Source organism: Larimichthys crocea, chromosome I, assembly GCF_000972845.2.
Source record: "Larimichthys crocea isolate SSNF chromosome I, L_crocea_2.0, whole genome shotgun sequence".
Classification (NCBI taxonomy): domain Eukaryota; kingdom Metazoa; phylum Chordata; class Actinopteri; family Sciaenidae; genus Larimichthys; species Larimichthys crocea.
In genome coordinates, this window is record NC_040011.1 from 19430359 (window position 1) to 19439579 (window position 9221).

The following is a 9221-nucleotide window of genomic DNA, read 5'->3' on the forward strand; positions in this document are numbered from 1 at the left end:
TTTATTATTCATGAGTAAACTAGAATGGAGGATAAGTTTGACAGACAGAATTGTGCTGCATCATCTGTAATGTGACCACAATATGTGACCGTCAACACCAGTCAAAATGGTGTTGAAGACAAAGCTCAGTCACTTTATGTTCCAATCATCATCAATGGTTGCTAGGATTGGGTATTTAACGAAAGAATGATTTATAGATATGGGCTCACTATTAGAAACAAGATAAGGACCTCAAACATCTGGTGGGAGCTTGGAATAGAGCGGCAGCTTCTACATGCTGAAAGGATCTTCCTTGGCGACCAGGCATGTCCAGCTGGTTAGAGACCCTTACGCTTGAGAGATTATTAAAAGACATTTGTGTATCTCATCTGGCTTGTGAACACTTTGGGATCCCCAAAGTGGGGGAGAGGGATGTCTCAACTACCTTACTTACCTTGTTGCCATCATGACTAAGCCCTGAATAAACAGCAAACAATGGATGGGTAAAAAAGATTATTTCTCTCTGGAAAAGTATCTTATTTAGTAAACCCTGCTTTTTCTTTGTGTGTGTGTGCAGTGTGTAAGCAGATCTGTATGCCTGTGTGTGCCAGTTTATGGATGCCAGCTCCTTTGTCAGCTAAAAACAAAAATCCATTAGTTTGCTTGGAAGCTGGCAGCCATAGCTCTTTGAAGCCTTTGTGTCCGAGCACACGTGGAGGAATGTAATTCCTTTGAGCTCTGAGCACCGTCTATTTCTGTCCACGTATGTCTAATTGAAATGTTGCTACATAAAAACAATAAAACGAGGCAGAGGGGAAAATCCAATTTTAAAAGTTGATGAGGATGGGATTTTCTAGCTGGAATGATTCCCAGCACTTCAAGGTTCAGGTTAAATTTCAGTCGCATTTTGTCGACATTGTGATGTGTGTGTAAGACGTGCGCATACACACAACACCAAAGACATCTGCTATACACAATCAAAAACATATTCATCATGTGTCATTTAATATCATCATGTACTGGGGGCCATATGAAAACACACTTTCCTGAACATTAAGCAAGCTTAAAGTTGATTTTTCTTGTGGACATTAAGAACTTGAGGTAAAACAGACATTTGCTTTTTATTACACTTCTGCTGACTAATAAAGTTAATAACTGAAGAGATTCACTGCCTCAGTGTGTGACAGCTGATGCAGACTGATGGCTTTGATGGAAAATGCGTTTAATTTTTTTTCTTTGAAAATGTATCATAGGCGTGTAATCTTTTTCATGATCCTGTGTGACTTGTTAAATTCTGTATTTCAACAGCTCTGTGTTATTTTTTGACTTTTTTACTCTGCAGTTATGTAATGAGTTTTTGCTTTAGTGTAACACATAATGCTCTGTTTGGCCTGCTGAAGCCGATCAGGTTGGGGAAATAGAGAGAAACGTAATGTGGGGAAAGGGTCAACAGCTGATGTCATTTGGGACCAAGCATGGAACAGCTAAATTGTTTTGCTGTGCTGGCATGTCACATCCTTTGCCTTGTACAGTTTGTGTGTGTGTGTGTGTGTGTGTGTGTGTAAGTGTGTGTGTCACAAGAGTGTGGCCATAAAAAGGGCTTACACTTTAAGCTAGAGATAACCAGTGGTGGAAGAAGTTTTCAGATGCTTTGTCCAGTCGTAGTACCAAAACATTATGATACAAGTAGACCAAGTTCTATCCTACAACTACATCATAAGTCTTATCAGTAAAATACACTTAAAGTAAAAGTACTTATTCTGCAGTAAAATGTCCACTGTTTCTGATTTATTATTGCAAATGACAATATGTGGAAGCAGAAAAACATTCTGTTCTAGTTTTGACCACTTCATATACAGCTTAGTCAACGCTTTCTAATCTATGCAGTCACAAGATAAATCTGAGGGGTCATAGGATGATTAATGGGATAAAAACAAATTTCTTCCAGGCCTATACAAATCATCTCTGAAAAAGCATCTCTGTGGTGGAACAAACTGCTCATGTGCTAAAATGTAAGAAATCAAAACTAAGTGTGTACCAAAGCGCAGATTGAAGAAAAACCCTTAAGGAATTGAACTTGCCTTAAGGGAGGAGCACTGCATCTTTTTTGATGTTAATGCCATGAGTTACTATGTTTTCTTCAAAATAAAACATGAGTTACTTAAAAAAATCTCTCTCTTCATCGTGGTGTGCCTTTGAACATAAGCAGTCAAAGGAAAACTGTTGCTCTACAGCTTTGAAAAGAGCTTTTTACAAGATACTTTGCTGGCAGGGTGAATCTGGCAAAGAGAACTGTGCTGCTCAAAGATCATACACAAAGCTGAGATGATAAATAGTAGCAAGAATGGGCAAAATTGCTTGGGGAAAGTAAAAGAACACAAATCAATGCTTCAGAAGGATTTAAGGAACACTAGCAGGGTAGTGATGCTTTTACAAAAGTTGGCATTGCTTTATTTTATTCGGCTTACATTACTTTAGCCCATTAGTTAGCTCAGTTCAGTCAAAGGTGCTTTCTAACAACTCTATATCCTCCACACACACACATCATCTTCTGTAATTTACAAATTTCAAAAAGAAAAAGATGGTGGTTTAACAAACAGTCACCATACATTTTAGCAATATTTTCTAACTAGCTTAGCTGCAGTGCATGCAACACTCCAGGGATCCTGTCCTCATAGTGACTCAGTGTTCAAACACCCACCAACTCAAAACTCAATGTAGTCCCACAAGTCAGTATGTGAAAACATGAAGAAAGTGATGCCAGTGCTCAATCCAATTCCTGATAAGACAGTAAATACTACATTTGAAACTGTAATTCCTTACAGTGCTGGTTAATGAAAAGTGCATCACCACTCATAGCCAGTGAATGCTCCTGGTTTGCCTTTAAAATGTCCTCACCTCAAGAATGGAACAGTAACATTGGAAGATCACATGCTCTGTAATATTTTAACTAATCTACAATCTTGCAGTCTGGAAGATACAATTCATGGACAGGATGATTGTCTGGAAAATAACCCCAGCACTGGGAAAGGCAGAGTGGCGGGCCTCCAAACCTATGGTCCAAAGCTGGAGATGGTTCCCACTCTGCCAATGCTGTCATTAGCAATGCCACCAATTCCCCCACCGCTGTTCAGAGCTGGCATATTGAGACTTGATAATGGGAGATTTGGCTAAACAGCTCCAGTTTACTGCTAAGGCAAGTGTACTCTGTTGGCTTTGCAGCAACTATTTCCTGTCTGTGAGAGGATTCCTAATTGGTTTAGTTTGCCTATTTATGCCATAAATCTGAGGGTGTTTAAAGGGACATGTCTCTGGTTATTTCCAAGCCAAATGTGGATGTATGCAAGCCAGCTTGCTTTTTAGCTGTTCCTACCAACAATCCTCTGCAGAGGAAGATGCGTAACATGGACGGAGCCACTAAGAGAGCACAGCTGGCAGCTTGTTGACAGATCACAGCACACATGACTTTCTCTGACTTCAACACCTCATTGACATGTGCCAAAGCTGCTTCACACAGCTGCTAGCATTAGCCTTGTCGTGGTATGTTGCAAAGAGATTGATTGAAATGGCAGCAACCGTGATGCCCTGTATGTGCAGCTGACATATGCTGCTGTGCCAACTTCCTGGACACCGATGGACATAAATGTTTGTGTGTGCACTGCTTTTTAATCAACTGTGGCTCACTTAATGAGGAAGAAATGCAATGAGTCAGAGAATACATGTGGGAATAACTCACTATCTGATTTAGCTTGGAAAGAATACTCACCATTAGATACTGTCTGCTTATACAGCAATATAAACCCAGAGTTTTCATGTATATTACAGCTACACTGTAATCTGTGAGGGATGCCACTGGCCTGCAGATGCTTGAGCATTGGTACTTGGCACAGTCACATTAGGAATAAATATTCTGTGATTTTTTTTTCCAGATTTTGCTCTTCGCTTTCATTTCCCCTCTCTGCTCATCGTGCTCTTTGGGATTCAACCTTTGCTGGATGAGAAGTGACCCATGAGAGAAACAGAATAGCTAATAGCTGACAGGGCAAACTCAGGTAAATACTCTGTGCTACAGGGCTGGATAGCACACGTGTGTGTGTGTGTGTGTGTGTGTGTGTGTGTGTGTGTGTGTGTTGGTGACCCCCATGGGTAGCCATTAAGGACAGTCACACTTCTGGAATGGCTGCAATTCTGCACCTTGATTCTCTCTCTCACACACACACACACACACACACACACACACACACACAAGAGAAACACTAAAACACACCATTATTTTTACGGCTCTTCTAAATGGTCCCAGTTAGGAGAGTCTTGAGGGATGGACAACAGCAAAAGATGAAATGATGAAGCAAAAAGCAAGAAAGAAAGAAATATGGCAACTATAGGTTGAGCAGATGAACCATAGGATGTACTGTAGGTCTTCAAGGGTCCACTCTCTCCATTTAGTATCCATCATGTGACTGGGACTAATTATTGCTCGCTTCTTTCAGTTCAATTTTATTTATGCACCAAATCCTTACAGAAGTTATCTCACTTTTTATATACAACAGATCTATATTGTACTATTTGTGATATTATTTACATAGTCCCAACAATTCCCACTGTGAGGAAGCACTCACAACAAGAAAAAACTTATAGCAGAGGATTCCCACGGGAATGTCCACAGAGTCTCCCTCATTAAGATTCTATAGTGCGAGAAACAAGACAAAAGGAGGATATTCAGCAATTTGTCAACAATCAACTGTGGTCTTTTTTGAGTATTAGTTTATTCTCCATTCAAGTTATCATTGGGATAAGTGTGTGTAGATCATTAAAGGGAATGTTAGAAATACATTGGAGATGTTTGGATTCATTGAGTGGAGGTCGACTGGAAGTTCCAGCATCAGCACGTCAGTGGTTTAGGTTTTTTGTTTTTGCAGAAATCAAGTCACTATACAAGCCCTTTGAATTTTTGCACAATTTGCAGTATTAAATGCAGTAATTAATTTCCTCTTGCTAACAGTGAAAGCACATTATCAAGTTAAAATCAGCTTAAGTTTAATGAAACATCTTTATAAATGGTAATTATCATACCTCATCATGCCAAATATACAAAACATAGGAGAATGGAAAAACTGAGTCAAACACCAATCAAAAAACTTTACGCACCGAACTGCTCTTAAAGAACATAGATGCATCATCCCCAAGAATGACTGGAAGTCCTCTCAGGATAAGGCATCTAATGGCTGTTGGCTCAGTGCTCTGCAAAGAGATATAACACAAGAAATATATCATATATCAGTTTATTTGTTCATATAGATAAGTACCACAAGGGAAGGTGGGAGAATTTGTTTTTGTGATATGTATGAACTAACCATGAATATCATTACAAGAAAAAACAGAAATATCAACCCACCGTTGTCTGTTGTGCCAGGTCAGCTAACTGCTTGCCTATCCGACCTGTCTTCCTCTCGAAGATTTCCATTAAGCTTCGACAAAAACCATCAAAGGCACCGAAGAACTCTTCTTTAAGATTTCTACCAACAACCCTGTTAAACTCCAAGTACACCTGAAAGGGCAAATGAGGCTAATGTTAAAAGTGGGCATTGATTTTTTTTCAAAACTACATCGAACAATTTGAATTTTACAGCACTGTTGCAAAACTGTATGTTGAAAACAGTAGAGAGAGCTACTCAAAAATCACAGTTGTTACAATTGCAACGCTCAAAATGTACCTAAGTCAACCTCAAATTTACACACATTCAAATGTACACGTTTCAAACTAGAAATGTTTCAGCAGTTTCTAATACTTGAATAGAGAAAATAACTCACTTCATTTAGGCAGATAGGGTATCCTCTTTACAGCAGGCAAATGTCCTTTAAAAGCGTCCAAACTTGCTAAAAACAGAAAGATGCAGGCATGTATTGTCCAAAAACCTTAAATTGCTCTGTGTAAATTAGAAAATGGCGCAACTTTCTTTGTAGCCGCCAATGGACAAGCACAGACTTGTCTTGAGTTTTGAGCCAATCACAACATGGGAGCACGGTGGCCTGAGGTAAAACTTGATAGTTCAAGTTTGTTAAACTTACAAAAATGAGTACACCCAATGACTGTCTCATACACTCTTCATATACTCATACTGTTTAAGTAATGCAATAAAACTAATCTTTAAAAGTGGTATTTACTCAGACTGTTTGCGTAGAATGAACTTTCGGGTTAACAGTGTTGTCGTGGGTGACAATGTCAGGGCCCAGGAGTCCAATATCAATTCTGTACATAATCTACAATTCTTAATTTATCCCCTGTAACTTAAAGCGTGGTCTTTTAGTTCTGAATAATATTTCAGATCTATTTCATTTAATTTGGTTTGATATATGATCCTCCATTCTCCTATATTTTATACGTATCCTTTGTTTTACATTTTAAAAAAAGGATTCCTCATATATCCTCACTTGGTTTAGTACTGTGTACGACCTCTTTATTTACTAATGAGATATAATTCACAGAATACTGAAGGCTTCTGTGCTCAACTGTGCATACAGCCATACAGATATATCTGGATTTCCTAGATAAGTGCAGGAAAAACAATGTGTACACAAATTCCTATTTCACAGTATTGTCCAATCGGAGCATTAGAAACAGTATATATCAACTTCAGCAATAGGCTGTGCATTTCTCATTGTGAATGTAAAAAGCTTTTACTGCATGTAGTACAAAAAGACTGAAGTGCAGCATATACAGTTTACAAACTCAAAGAAACATTTCTTTTACAGAAATTTAGAATGGCCAGTTCATAATTTAGTGTAACAACAAACAAAACACGTTCACTACGTTAGTGAAGTTATATGGTAACACTGAATCTGTCAATGGGAAGTGAGTGGGAAATATTGTTATGAATCATCAACCTGCAATAAGTGAGTTTTTGGCCACTTGGGGGGCAACAGAAATAAGATGTACACACTAAAATGACACATAATCATTAAAGTTGACAATATGGTGAATGTAATGGTACAGAGCAACATTATCATTCATTTGGTGCTGTGTTTCTTGTTCACTTGATGAATGAAAGTTCAGTCCAGTATTCACTGTCTTTCAGCTGTTTTGTCTGTACTGACTCCCGAGGGAAATATCTGTCTTTAGCTGCTAAAAACTAAACAATGAGCTGAACTCACTATTAAGCTCTGTAAACCTGAAGGGAGCTGCAGATCCAGGAACTCATTCCTTGCAGGTTCATCACTGTGAGCGACCCACTTCACATTATTTTCACATTGTTACTGTAGACCTCACAGGGCCCGTTCTATATTTCATTATGGCGATTAGAGCAACTTTAACGAGCAACTTTGAAATTAACAACATTGTATTTGTAATATCAAAGAGTTTTAGCATAGGCTTGTTATCTTTCTACACTGTGCTCTACCTTTGCTGGTAACCTTTTCCACTGAACTTGCTACTGCTACGTACTCAGATCATTATACTGCATACAAAGAAATGTATCACTCACAGATCACATTAGTTAAAACACAGAAGCTCAGCTTTATATCACAAACAAGGAAACTCCAGAGGAAAAAATACAGTTACACGTTTCACATTTTACAATGAACGTTTATATAAAGCAGCAGCGTCCATCACTGGACCCATTCACACGACTCTGCTGACCCACATCATCCCAGTCAGACAAAACTGTCTCTGATGTGCTGCTATAATTGTCAAGGTATCTCTTCACAACATCAATCTATGGCAGCATAGATTACATTTATTTTCCTATGTTTTATTTATTTTGAAACTGTCACGAATCCCCAGCCGGGATGACTGTTTGTCTATGTTTGTGTGTGAGTGTTTGTTGTGTTGTCTGGTGTCTTCTCCTGGCAGTGCTTGAGGGGGTGTGCCTGTACCTGGCTGAGGTCATCACCTCACCTGCTCCTCATCAACTGTCTGCAGTATTTAAGGAGCAGCCACACATCCAGTCTCTGCCGGATCGATGTGAAGCATAGTGTATGCTACAGCCTTCCAGCCAGAAATCCTACTTTGTAACCTGTAACCAGGGCCGGTCCTAGCTATGGGCAATGTGGGCGGCCGCCCAGGGCGCATTCTCCGTGGGGGGCGCACGAACGCCCGGAAAAGCAAAAAAACGGTAATTTTCGATACCGCTCATTAAGTTAGCGGAGCGGGCGCCCCGGGAGCGGGGTGTTGACAAGGCAGAGGGGGGCGTCGGACAGACCGATGGGGGCGCACGGCGCATCCAGGGGCGCACGGGCGGCCATCAAATGGGAGGAATAGGTAAAACACAGAAGCTCAGCTTTATATCACAAACAAGGAAACTCCAGAGGAAAAAATACAGTTACACGTTTCACATTTTACAATGAACGTTTATATAAAGCAGCAGCGTCCATCACTGGACCCATTCACACGACTCTGCTGACCCACATCATCCCAGTCAGACAAAACTGTCTCTGATGTGCTGCTATAATTGTCAAGGTATCTCTTCACAACATCAATCTATGGCAGCATAGATTACATTTATTTTCCTATGTTTTATTTATTTTGAAACTGTCACGAATCCCCAGCCGGGATGACTGTTTGTCTATGTTTGTGTGTGAGTGTTTGTTGTGTTGTCTGGTGTCTTCTCCTGGCAGTGCTTGAGGGGGTGTGCCTGTACCTGGCTGAGGTCATCACCTCACCTGCTCCTCATCAACTGTCTGCAGTATTTAAGGAGCAGCCACACATCCAGTCTCTGCCGGATCGATGTGAAGCATAGTGTATGCTACAGCCTTCCAGCCAGAAATCCTACTTTGTAACCTGTAACTGCCTGTTTTTGGCCGCCACTAACCTCTCTGCCTCAGGAATCAGTCCAGTCCACTCAGCCTACGCCTCGTGTAGCCAGTGTGTAGACCTCCACCCTCCACGCCTGCCAGCCGACCCCTCTCTGGATAACCCCCACCTCTGGACTCCCACTCTTGCCGACCTGCTTTTTTGTTTCACATATTCACTCTTTGTTAAATAAACTGTTACACTCAAACTCTTGTTCTGATCTGCTTCTGGGTTCCCCTCAGAACCGTGACAGAAACTGGCATTTAGCTTTGAAAATTATGTGCTCGCCAACAAAACATGGAGAACCAATGTCATACAATGTCAACAGTTAATAATACCTCAATATCAGAGGTTGGACTCGTCATAGTTTCACAAATATATTTATACAATGACAATCAGTACATGTAGGGTTGAACATCACAGCAGGGGGCAACCTCCATCACCGTAGATGGGC

The 9221-nt window shown here is 40.3% G+C and overlaps 1 long non-coding RNA gene across 1 annotated transcript; it reads right to left on the reverse strand.

Annotated features, from left to right (window-relative positions):
- Positions 1–4610: 4610 nt before the first annotated feature.
- On the reverse strand, positions 4611–5510 carry LOC113744545 (uncharacterized). The gene is made up of 3 exons (XR_003461625.1): positions 5375–5510; positions 5128–5220; positions 4611–4664 (listed from the first exon to the last, which is right to left on the reverse strand). It is a non-coding gene; the product is annotated as an uncharacterized LOC113744545 (long non-coding RNA).
- Between the last annotated feature and the right edge of the window lie 3711 nt (positions 5511–9221).